Source organism: Buteo buteo, chromosome 3 (genome assembly GCF_964188355.1).
Source record: "Buteo buteo chromosome 3, bButBut1.hap1.1, whole genome shotgun sequence".
In the NCBI taxonomy this organism is placed as follows: Eukaryota; Metazoa; Chordata; class Aves; order Accipitriformes; family Accipitridae; genus Buteo; species Buteo buteo.
This window is the reverse complement of record NC_134173.1, coordinates 5,761,747-5,774,508: the sequence shown is the minus strand read 5'-3', so window position 1 is coordinate 5,774,508 and position 12,762 is coordinate 5,761,747. Positions and strand designations below refer to the sequence as shown.

At 39.6% G+C, this 12,762-nt stretch overlaps 1 protein-coding gene across 4 annotated transcripts in view; it reads right to left on the bottom strand.

The window, feature by feature from the left end:
* The window catches only part of LOC142028843 (poly(rC)-binding protein 3-like), a 522,814-nt gene that overhangs the window by 419,969 nt on the left and 90,083 nt on the right, over positions 1-12,762 (bottom strand). Inside the window, exon 2 of one of the 4 annotated variants that reach the window (XM_075022732.1) lies at positions 2,499-2,555. The exons of the other annotated variants lie outside the window; for them this stretch is intronic. The gene's annotated coding sequence lies outside the window, so the exon portion shown is untranslated. The remainder of the gene's footprint in view (positions 1-2,498; positions 2,556-12,762) is intronic. 4 annotated transcript variants of the gene reach the window in all.

Sequence of the window (12,762 nt, the reverse complement as noted above, 5' to 3'; positions counted from 1 at the left end):
CTTTTCTCACAGTAGGTGTGTTACAAAATAGAGACCCTATATACTACATTTACTAAATGTAGGTAGGAAGCAATTTCCCAGGCTATAAATTGACCGTATTACTCATTATGTTATTTGCTATAACAGTTGAACACCAATGAGTTGCAGATCCAAAAAATATCCAAAAACAGCTACCCAAAAAGCCCTAAAATTAAGTTCTTGACAGATAATAACTAATGCTGTACACCCTACTCTTTATATTATGAACAATATGTACACTATATTTATGCAGAAGAAACCAGTATTTAAAACTCTTACATTTATCATAAAAATAGATTTTATTACAGAAAACAGTGCCTTCCCACAAGAGATTCACAATTGATTAAAAAGGATGGCTTGTCCTAAAACACTTACATGATTGCATGCAAAGAAAACAGATGGTCTCTGTAACAGTAATTTGATTTCTTCCAGTAAACATTACTCATGATATAGAAAACGCTTATGTTGATCTCTTCCAGAATGATGTGTGCGCTTTGCATCTCTCTTTAAATGAAGCCTGTAATTCCGTTCAAGAAACAGCACAGCAGCTCTAGTTTCCCAACAAATCAAATAAAATCAGGTAGTCTAATGCATCATTCCTCACTTAAGAGCCTGACAACACAGAGATTGATTTTAACTTTTCACTCTTCCAGAAGTGCTTAACATAATGCCATGCTCTTTCTCATTTACTCCTTTTGTAACACTTCTTCATACCAAAAAAAGAACACCATTTCTACCCTCATCTCTGCCTAAGAAAGAGAAGTATCATAAGCCAAAATACAATGTCTATTCTCTTCTGATTGCATCTAACATTCTTCTCCTTTAGATAGCTGCAGGTGTGTAAGAAGGGAAAAAAGTCTTACTGATACATCTCCATCTGTCCACCTCAAATTTTGTTCTATCCCTTGAGTCACACCTAGAATGCTGCTCAGGGAACTTCAGCACACAGATTTCCCCGAAATGACTCTACTCAACTTTTATGCTTCCCAAACACTGGATGAAATGTGTTTGCCTTTGTAAGGCAGACAGCCCTCATGAGGTCGTCTAAATCACTGAAGTCCTTGGGACCGAACTGTGGATGGGAACTCTGTCACTTGTTGCCACAGGATGACAGTCTGGGCCGATAAAGGATTCATGTTGCCTTTCACACATCTTTTGCACTGGATGAATACAGGTGGATCTTTCTCAAAGGTACAAATTTAACCCCTAAGAGTGCACCCTTAAATCTGGCCCTAATTTTTCCAGGGACTTCACACCAGGGTATGTTCCATCATCTGCAAGTAATAACATTCCTGCTGGGATGTAACCTTATTTGTCATTATCTTGTCTTGTTTGATTACTGTCGCTTCACCTGACTGGCCTGGACTTAGCCCAGCCACATGAAGTAAGGGCACAAACCTATTAAAAGCCTGCTGGGAACACCCTAAGCTGCAGCTCTTGTCGGTGGGAATTAAGGGTTCTCAGTACATTGTAACAGGTACTCAGACCCTTGAGAAATTGGGCTCTTAATTAGATATTCCCTCATGACATTGTGTGATTATTTAATGTTCTGACAAGATGCCTCAGCAATCTCACAGGCGCTGAATTAACTATCCTAGAAGAGCTCTTTGCCAACTGCAATTCTGTGAAACCTTTGTCATGCTTGGCCATGGAAGCAAATTGCATTTCATGGAGCATATGAAATGATTTACCCAATGAATTGGCTGAATTATATATAACACGAACTACTGGCCAGGCTTGAGATGTCCAGTTTTAAATAGCTGTTCCTTCTTTGTCTCTTTCCTAATCCCTCACATGTGCCCTCCCCTCCACCCTTCCATGCACACTTTTTATTGTCCCACTTGCTGGCAGAGCTCAGCAGCAGCAGCAGCAGTCCTTGTGGCAATGTGGGATGATTCATCACGCAGTCTACATGAGGCAGATTAATACTGCCAGAGCAGTCCCTTATAAATTTCCCTTTCTCCTGTCTGGCTCATCTGCATTATAATATTTGTTACTCACACGTAAATTTCCAGCTCAAGCCTATCCATCCAGGGGCTGCTGAAGTTTTTTAATCTATACTGAAAAGTTTAACGAAACCCCAACAGAGCAAACATTTCTGCCTTGCAGCTGATGTCATGTTATCAAACACATTAATAAAAACTACAATAAGCATGAAAAACAATGTGTAAATAAACAGAACAGGGCTGAATGACATAGTATCACCTAACAAATGCACACAACAAATAGTCCTCTTTCTATCATTCCTTACGCATTACAGTTTTAGGCACAATCACCTCAGGGGAAAAGGGAATAGCATCAAATGTTTTCCATAGGATTTTAGCAACAATCCCATTCTGGTTACTAAACCCTGGCTCAACTGTGCAAAATTATAGCGCTTCGCAATCAATATTCATCTCCCCTCCACTTTGTAGAAATGGAAGCTAGAGAAGGAGTATTTGGAGCACCTATCCTAACTCCTATGACACTCAGATACCCACCTCAGACCCAAGGACTGTAGTCTTGAGTATATCAGCTATAGGGAACTGAAACGTGTGCTGCAGGTAAAGAATAATAGAGACAATGACTGTCACGAGAGGTATTAAAGTACTCCAAAGGTTGTATTTTTAGAAAAAGCTTTATTAAACTTTAAACTTCTCCAGCCCTGCCAGGTTGCAACACACTTTCTGAGATCACTACGCAGAAATCACAGCACTTGCATGCTCTCTGCTAAGGCTTGTAGTTCCTACGCTTGCAACTGCTTTTCAAAAGGTGTATTCAACTCCACTTATCTGTGGTCACAATTTCTACTAAGCTCAACTCAAAGAACTCACAGGCATGGAGTCTCTCCCAGCCTCCTCCCCAGGCAAGATTTTTGCTTTACCTGCTTACCTTTTAGGGAGGCTTTTTTCATCCTTCTGTTGTTAACAACATTTCCATTGACTACATATTTTTTAATGAGCCTTCAACACAACCTTAAATTGTGTCTCACAAGCATCATCAAATCCACTTCCACAATGAGGAGTCTAACTTCAGATAAATCATTCTACCAACTAGTTTCAAGTACAACAAAAAGAGTTCCTTGAGTGCTTTATGCATTCTGGCAAGCATCTGCTTTGCCAGGAGTGGATTAAATAACACTACCTCTATTATTCTAATAGTGTGGGAGATCATATAAAATATTTATATCATGAACTGCAGGCAAAATGCGTACTCTAAATTATGCTCCGGAAGCTCAGCGAGATCTTATATTGATAGAAAAATACCTCAGTTTAAATAATTGGGCAATTTTAGTTATTCCTTATTCTACGGATCTCATGTCATTTTGCTGTTCCCCCTTGGGAATGTGATCTATTTTCTATGTTCAAGGGTTTCCTGTGTACTAGTACAAACATCTCACCCACATCATACTGAATCACAGGGACAGCACAGAGGTAACAATAAAAAAATACAAATGCCGTCAGTGCAGATCAATGTTCTGCCTGAGCTTCTTCATTGCATTATACAGGGCATCAGACAGTTTTTAGTATATAGCTATGAAGAAATTTGCTTAAGGCTCAATTTTCAGCTGAGTTCCAAATTTGCAAACAAAGAGTTTGCATATGCAGTTATTTGCAAAGACTGTATTCACAAAACCCCATCAATGTGGTAAGCTGGCACCAATCTGCAAGAATAATGTATATACAAACCAAATATCCTCTCTCCCCAGAGTTCTATTCTTGATTTTATTTGGGTTACTCCAATTCACTAGGTGGGTATGCATGACTGCTTTAGGATCACAAGCCCATTCTCACAAAAGTCACTTGTTTCTGCAGGCTCAAGTTCTAATTTAAAGGGGTTGTTTATTCTTAAAACGTGGCAAAAACTATGCTTTCCCCACATTTCATTATTATACAGTGCAAGATGGTTGGCATCAGATTCTGCAACTGGCTAAATGCAGTGTATGCATGCTTGTGTTTTGTACAGCCCCAGGACAACGTGACATGAGGAAGAAGGGCATGAACCATTCCTGTGCAGAATTTTCCCTGGGTAGCAGCATTTTCAGTCACTCTGGAGCCAGTAAGGCCAGCTCACTGAATCCACACCAACTTTGTCTAACTGTGATGATGCTTTGCTAAGCATCATCAGCAAGGAGAGGAATGAGGACATGGGCAGAGGGAGGGCAAAGTGGCACACAACAGGGAGTGCACCTGTGCCTGTTGTGTGCCAATTTGCCTTCCCCTCCATTGGCAGAAGGCATCAAAAGCAATCCCGCTGCACCTCCCATGCAGCCTTGCACGTGCTATGAGCAGGCAAGCTCTTTAAATGCGGATATCTCAGTTAACAGCTGAAGTCAGCTGTCAAGCAGATGTCCAAGCTTATGGCATTTTTAGTGGCCTTGGAGAATCTTCTCTGCAGACTGTCACGTGTGGTCCTCTCTACACTTAGATTCAGAGATTACTCTAGGTTGCCCATGCCCAGCTCAGCTCCCATTGCACACAATTTCCCTGACAAAACCAGCCGCACAGTGCTGTTGACATGTGAGGTTCACCTCCTCGAGCGAATAGAAATGCCTTGCCCTCCAGCCTTACTCCAGTTAGTGAGGGCAGGCATGGGCAGGGCAGCACGAGGAAGGGAAGCTGGCAGGAGACGAAGAACAGGTTTTCCTTGACTGTCTTGCTCTTGTCAATTCTGCCTCAGATCCAGCACTGCCACTTGGCAAGGGCAGAGATGGGGCAGCAAGGCCCACCCTTTCCAATGAGAAATGGGGCATTAAGCATAAGGAAAGCATAATGCCTGCTTTCCCTGATCCCTCCCCACTCCATGGGTCTGCTCCTTTATTTTGTAGGCACCTCGCACTCCAGTGTCCTCCAGCGCTCTCTCTCCTATCTATCTCCCCCAAGGACTGCCTTTCCCCTTGCCTGAGCAGGAGTGCCCTGAGAGCAGCTCCCAGCCCTCTGGTTGCCAAATCCTTCTGCCCAGGCTGCAGCTGGGTCATGGCAGCCACTGGGATCCAGTGCAGCCAGAGGAGTAACTGGTCTGTCCATTCATCCTCTCTGCCCTGGGCAAAGGACTTAGATACCCAGTACTCTCAGTTTCAGTAGATCCAAAAGCATAAAGTCAATCCCACTCAAAATTAGGATGATTTTCCAGAAAAAAAACACAATCATGGTATTGTAGCCTGTCTTGTGACTTGTTAACTTCCTTCTCTTCAGCCAGCATATGCAAAACTGCAATAACTTCAGACTGAAAAGTCAGCCTTGAATGCATCTAAAATGTGCACATTTCCTTTGCTGTTTATGCAGACACCACATTGACTCTCTGCTCACATCTGTAAGAAAACCTATGCATTTCCCATCACTGGTCTGATTTCTTCCCACTTTCTCAACCTGACCCTCATGCTCCTGCACTCCCACCAGTCCTTTTCTCCTTTTACTGTCCCCAGCAGAGCAAAAAAATACAGCTAGAAAAGTGAACATGAACATCCATAACCCAGTAAGCACTCATCCCATGTATTAGGTTTTCAAATGATTTTTCAACAGAGATTTATCAGCTGCCTTGCTAGTGGGTAGTAAAGCACTCAGCCAAACAGCACCTTCTCTAGCTTACTACTTTAATGATACTTAAAATTCTTAAATAAAACAGAATCAATTCTTGATCATTCAAAGTATGTAAACCAGTTTTGCACTGCTCTCTTTTTTTGCAGCTACCATCAACTATAAAAATACAGAAATTATCCAATAAATTTTGTTTATTGCTCAATAAATACACTTAATAATATACTGCTCAGTAAAGAGTTTTTATTAAAGACAACAACATGACAACAGAATTATCCAAGTACCTAATGTAATTCATTTCAGATTTTTTCCATGCCTGGGACCCTAAAAGCACTTCCACCAATCTGTTCCTTCACTATCTCCTTGGACACGACCCCAGGAACAACAGAAATCCCTCATCCCTGCTTAAGCAGTCACATCTTGCCCTACAGCAAAACAGAAAAGCATCTCACATTATTGAGAGAACCCTTCCCAGTATTCCTGCAGAAATAGCAAGGTGTTTGATTTTCACTTCCATTTTAATCTAGACACCTTAGCATCAGACACACTGTTGACTATTTCAAGGTGTCTACCCCGGACAGTAAGCAACTAAGGATATGGCTGGCATGTCCACAAGGCTGCAGCCTACATAAGAACTGCATTTAGCCTAAAATTTCAAGTAGACTCCAGCAGTCTGATACTGGGGGAGGGAAATATTTCAGGTAACCCGAGAAGGTCCAGTCCCACAACAGGATTGCACTCAGATGTGAAGCTGAGCTGTTTATTTTATATTTAAACAGCCTTGCTGACATTTGTATGCTCTGCAGAGCAAGGAGGCAGATAAGACTTCAGGTCAAGCCAGGCATTCAGCTACTTAGCAGTATGTCCCAAGGTGACAAGGAGGGCTGAATTTTTGCATCCTTTCTTTTGGAGACCTGGTCAACAAATACAAAGAAGCAAATACAGACCAACCATTTGAGTAAGAACTGCCGTGTCCAACACAAAGAGAAAATCTATTGTGCTTTGAATTTCCTTGCCCTAAGATCTTCAGTGACAACATGCTGTCAGCAAGTAGGATTCTATTGATGCAATCCTCCTCCCCCTGGCAAAATAAGAACCAGGTTCCCCAATACTGATTTTAATATTAAAACATGTTCAGAGAGAGTCTTTTTCAGGTTCTCGCTGAAAGTCTTGCTTGACTTTATGGCTTGTCACAGTTGACATGATTCTTAATCAGAGCTCCTTTAAAAACATAGTGAATAAATAATAATATCTGGAAAACTAGGACATTCAAACTTTGATTCACATAGCACATCTCTCTAGTCTTATCATACATTATGTATAGCTGTACTATATTTTGAAGGAAACCGCTGTGACGTGTTTTCAGTGGGAGATATACGCATGACTACAGAGTCTACAGCATATCAAAAAACAGGATTCTGATCTGTGGAAGATGTTCAGATAATTAGGCAAAACTCCAATACGGGAACTTTTTGCCCCAAACCAGAAACATTTTGGGTTGATAATGAAACACTTAGATTCTATATTACCATGAAGGTATCTCGGGAGTTACAGTTTAGGTGCCCCAGCAGCCCAGTGTCAAGGATATTTAGTTTTCCTAAAACTCCAGTTTGCTATGTGAAGACTACGTCATTAGATATAATCAGAATCCAGCTGGTATACAATAAAGACCCATAGCTGTCTACTTTTATCACGTTAGTTTTGCTTTTTAAAGCAATGGTAATTATTGACAAATTGGTATTGACTCTGATCTCTTTAACTGTTATGTAGATAAATTTTCATCCTTATCATTTACTTGACAGTACTAACATCATATCCCAACTTTAATGATGTGACTGAATTTAAAGATTCATAAATTCATTACTACAGCACATATCAAGGTTAAAAGAGGGAGAATTCCCTTATCAGTATGAAGGACTCGTACAGTTTGCAACAATCCTAGATGAAATTACCCTTTTGTCTTTCAATAAGCAGAAATCTCCTGCAGTGGCAAATGTTCATAATGGACTGTTTCATCTTGGCAATCATCTGAAAAGCATCTAATTTAATTAAAGCTTTAGGACAAAGTGATCTCTCCTTTAACAATTAAATATTTATGTTAACACACATATCACTTAATTGGCATAACATATCAAAGGGTATTAATTGATTGTATAGTGTGTAAGGACTGAAAAAAAAAAGTCTAGCACAGGTTTAAAAGCCTTTTCTGTATTAAACACTAAATAAAAAATTGCAAGGCAGAGGAAGGGCATCAAAGATACCCTTACCCCAAAGATAAGACAACTGAGATTTTAATGATCATTAGCTCTATGCTACCACTATGGTAACTGCTGGCAGTACAAGCTGTATGACAAGTCACCAGAAATGCTGTGTTCACAGAAGCCGCATTAACTAATTCTGGAATTGAGAGAAAGAACAGGAGCAGAGATTAGAGAGATCCTAGACTCAATAGTAGGTCTGTGTATTCTTGGTCATTAATCACTGTTGAACACTTGATTCCAGAGCTGCACCAAAGAAGCTATAAGTGGCATAATACTATCTATGTCAACATGAACTGTATAACGAAACAGTATCTACAGCCTACATCATCTCGACAAAGATCAAAAGAATGTATCACATTTTATTCAATTATCTGGCAGAGAGAGACAGAATTTAAATATGTAAGCCACACTAATTGGAAACATCCTTTTCAGGCTTTTTTCTGCCTTTTTCCTAGGGAATTAGAACATATCTGTGAAAGGGAGGAGGTGAGAATTTGTCTGAATAGTTGCTAAAATTAACTTAAATGTGCAGTTACAGGCCATCTCTTCAGCTAACAAGCACTTACTGATACCATTTTATTTAGTAAGAAGCTGACTTCTACACTAACAAGAAGCTCAATGGGGAACATTCAAGCAACTTCATGGGGGGAAAATCAGAAATTAACCTCTTATATACTACTTTTTGAGGTCTTACAGGCTCTACTGTTAAAGCCACATTTATTTATTTCTCTATCAAAGGTCAGAATAGCAAACCCCAAATTAACAGATTTAGACGTTCAGTACCAATTCAAGGGACTAGTTCTGACATAGATATGTGCGATTACCCTGTTATACAGTCATTTGGAAGTGTAAAAGCTGCTCATTGAAGTTGCAAATATTAGCAAATAAAACCTGTTTAAGCTATAGTGTTGACACTTTAAGCTGGCATGAACAGATGCTGCTACCAAATGTAGTCCTGGATCTCTCTGTTAATGTTGCTGCCTTTGTGGGTTTAACCCAGGCCAATTCCTTCCAGAAACACTTGTGGCAACATCAGAGAGAACACAGGCAAGGGAATAAAGCAGTGGGGTGGAAGGAGGACAGGATCACTTCCTTCAGTGGCAATACAAGTTTACAGTGCTTGATCTCATCTCCACCCTCTTTCGTAAAAGCAGAAAAGGAAGCAGGAGGGAGAGAATATCTCAACCCCAAACCAGGACTCTTCACTCTACATCTCAGAACTAGCTGCAAGACCCAACCAAGGGTATGCTTCCATTATTTGCTAGTGAAAGAAGAAAATATGACAACTTGCCAGAAATTCTAGCAACAAAAATATTAGAATTTATGCACTCCTAATAGGAAAGCATACCAAAGGATGAGTAACAAATATCTAGCAAATAAAGCGAATGATGTCTAGGAAAAGACAAGGGAGTTTTAAAAATGGAGTGGTCCTCTGTGTAAACAAAGAAGGGAGACACAGGGTGTAAATTTGCTATGTGTGACATCCCCAAAATAAAACATAAAGTCATATAAGCATTACTAGTTATTTCAGCCATATACTGCTTGAAAATACAGTCTGTGGATGCTCCCCAGTGTTTATTAAAAAAATGATGTCAATATCTAGTCCCAAATTTCAGTGATTTTAAAAAGCTTGTTTCTTATACATATCCTGATCACTACTACACTTAAAGCACTTGTATACGAGCAGCTGCTCGTGAATCTTTCCAACACAGTTCTGTGCACATTCATTTGTCAATGAACTTTCTCACCATGATTTCCTTCTAAATAGATTACATGCTATTCATCAGTTTTCTAGGGCTATGTTTTACAATTAAGAGCAACATTTGGTTCCCTGAGGGCCTTTAGAAACAAAAGGAAGTAAACATTACAGAATTGTTCAGGAAACTTCAATCTAAGATGGACTGAGCAGTTGATGAAGGTTTTCTTCAGAAGTGTAACATGAAATGGCTACACTAGATCACAACATATACTCCAGTACTCTACCTTTGACAACAGCTAAAAACAGATACTCATGGTGAAAAAAAAATTAAGAATCAATCAAGTAAAGAGATTTTAGTAATCATTGTGTTTGGGACTTTCTGAGCCTGGACTGTTTTGTCCTTAATCAGTGTGGAGACATCACTTTTAAATATATTTTTCCAACTTACACTGAAATCATACATACTTTCAGCATCTAAAATAGTGTAGAAAGAAAAGTATTTCCTTATGTTTTAAAAATTCTGCAACTTTTTTTGATGACTTCTGTTTCTTGAATTGTGAGAAACACTGAACACTTTTTTTTGTTTAACATTCCCATTTCACATTTAACCATATCCCATCTCAGCTGTCTCTTTTCAAAGCTGAAAAACTAGGCAATAAAATAATAGATGATATTCAGTGTTGATAAATTCAAAGGAATATATATGGAGAAGAAAATGCCCTCTTACTATTCAAATACACTGCTGGGTCTGAATTAACTATTTCTGTTGAGGAAACAGATCTCAGAATCACCATGGACAGTTTTATGAAAACTTCCAGTCAGCTGCAGTGGTGGTCAAAAAAGCAAATATAACCAGTAAAAGAACAGAGAACAAAATAGAAAACAAATTATAACAAGTAAATAATAACAACTAATAATAATAATTAATATCAGCATAATTGTACATTATTATTATGTTATTATTATTTATTTGTTATTACTATTTATTTGTTATTATTATGCTATTGTGCAAAACTAGCATGGACCCATACCTTCACTGATGCACACAGTTCTGCTCCACACTCTGTGAGAAAGAATAGAGTAACGCACAGCGAGGTATATATTATATACTACCCCATACAGAGATCTCAACAGGCTGGAAGATGGGGCCAACACAAATTGAATGATGTTTAACAAAGATAATTACAACATCCTGCACCTGGGATGAAATAATCCCAAGCAGCAGTGCAGGCCAGGGACTGACTGGATGGGGTATGCATCCCTGCAGCAATGAAACCAGCCTGGGGCCTCGACTGCATCAGCCAAATTAAAATCAACAGATGAATGATTGTCACTGTTTCATTTGGCATTTGTTAGGTCACACTTGGAATAATGTGTCCAGTTTTGGACCCCCACTTCAAAAGAGACATTGAAATATTGGAGATCGTCCAGTGAAGGGCCACCAAGTTGATTAGAGGGTTGGAGACCTTGATGTGTGTTGAAAGGTTGAACGAATTCAGTTTGCTCAACCTAAAGAAGAGAAGGGGCAGAGAGAAGTCTAATCACATTCTCTCAATACCTAAAAGTTAGTTATAGAGAAGAAGGACACAGCGACAGGACAAGAAGCAAAGGGCATCAGTTGCTTCAAAGGGAAATTTCATCAGTCTATATGAAAAACTTCTTCACTGTGAGAACAACCAAGCGTTGGAGCGGGTTGTCCAGAGAACTGGTGGAATCTCCCTTGCTGGAAGTAATTCAGGACTTGTTGGGCCAATGGATAACCTAATGCAATCCCTTGCTGTCAACTGTAGGTGGGCTCAGATGTACTCCAGAGGTGCCTTCCAACCTAGGCTTTTCCCTGCTTCTACACGGGAGGGCAGCAGGCACAATGGAATTTCCAAAACAGCTTCCACAGCGGGCAAGAAGTGGCAGACTAGCGCTCCTTAACAATGAAAAAGAAATGACAGAGAACAGAGAGGGGAAAGACAGAGGTTTACAGCTTCATAAAAGACCCAGAGAAGGTAAGTATGGAACAGATATTCAACCTTTTTCACAATACAGGAAGGAGAGGATATAAGATGAAATTTTCAAAGGGAAGACTTGAAAGAAACCAAAGTACTTTTACCAATAAAACATAACTGACCGGTGAAACTCACTGACTTATATTTTCTGGGTATCAAAGAATAAAGGGAATCAAAAGGACACTCTGAAATGAGTCCATCAAAGGCTGTTAATAGTAGAGATGCAGAATCAAACTCTGGACAGGAAGTCAACAAGCACCAAGCTGATCGAACATGGGAGAGTATACCATGGCAAGGATCATGGTATGTACTCATGCCTTTTCTGAAAGGATTTTCCACATTTGGAAACCTAGAGTTCATGGGAGGATGAGAATGTTTTACCTAAAAAAATCTCAACAAAAATAAATTCTGATGCCTTTACTGCCATGCCTGAATCAGGAAAACATTCACCAGCTCAGCGGCTCAACACTTCCCCCCCCCTTTTTTTTTTAAGATTTCCATTGAAAAGCTTAATTCTTTTCCTGAGGACAAAATTAAATCCTGCAAAATATACCAAGTTCCTAAGCTTTTGGATAGGTGACTACATAACAACCAACATTTGGCCTATTTTTCTTTTTTAACTGATGCTGGGAGCACTGAGATGGAAGAAGGATCATGCATATGATTATAGCAACAGTGGGAATTCTCCTGGCTTTACAAATGAGAACCATGGCTTACCACAGGGAAGCCACAGAACGCCTTAAGGCCCCAACTGTAGCAGCCTGTCTAAACCTGCTGTGCAGCAGGATTTGTTTCTTAAAATTCACAATTTACATCTTTTTGCCAGAAGGGAGGTTGCACATTCTCCTGTTACAAAAAAAAAAAAAAAAAAGAAGAAGAAAAAGTGTAGATTTTATCAGTAGCCTTTGGTAAGTATTTATTTCTTTCTTCTAACCAAAAGGCTCCAAGGGAAACCTGACTCATTTAAAAGTGAAAGATGAGCTCGCATGCATTTTCTTGATAGCAGTCTCAGAGCATGATGCTGCAATGCTGCCCCATCACAGCAGAGCTCTGGTTAGTTATTCTAAGTGTTTATAGGGACTAATGCAGGGTAGATGTACTGATACCAAAATTTCTCTAGGTTTTCACACGTTACTAACATCAGAGGACTAAGCACTAAAACTGTTACTTCTTCAAACAAAATCTTTTTCTGCTAGCTCCAAATTTCACTGCTGCTTTTTGCTGTGATCAAGTACCAAAACCAAGTGGCAGTACCCTAGGATGATACA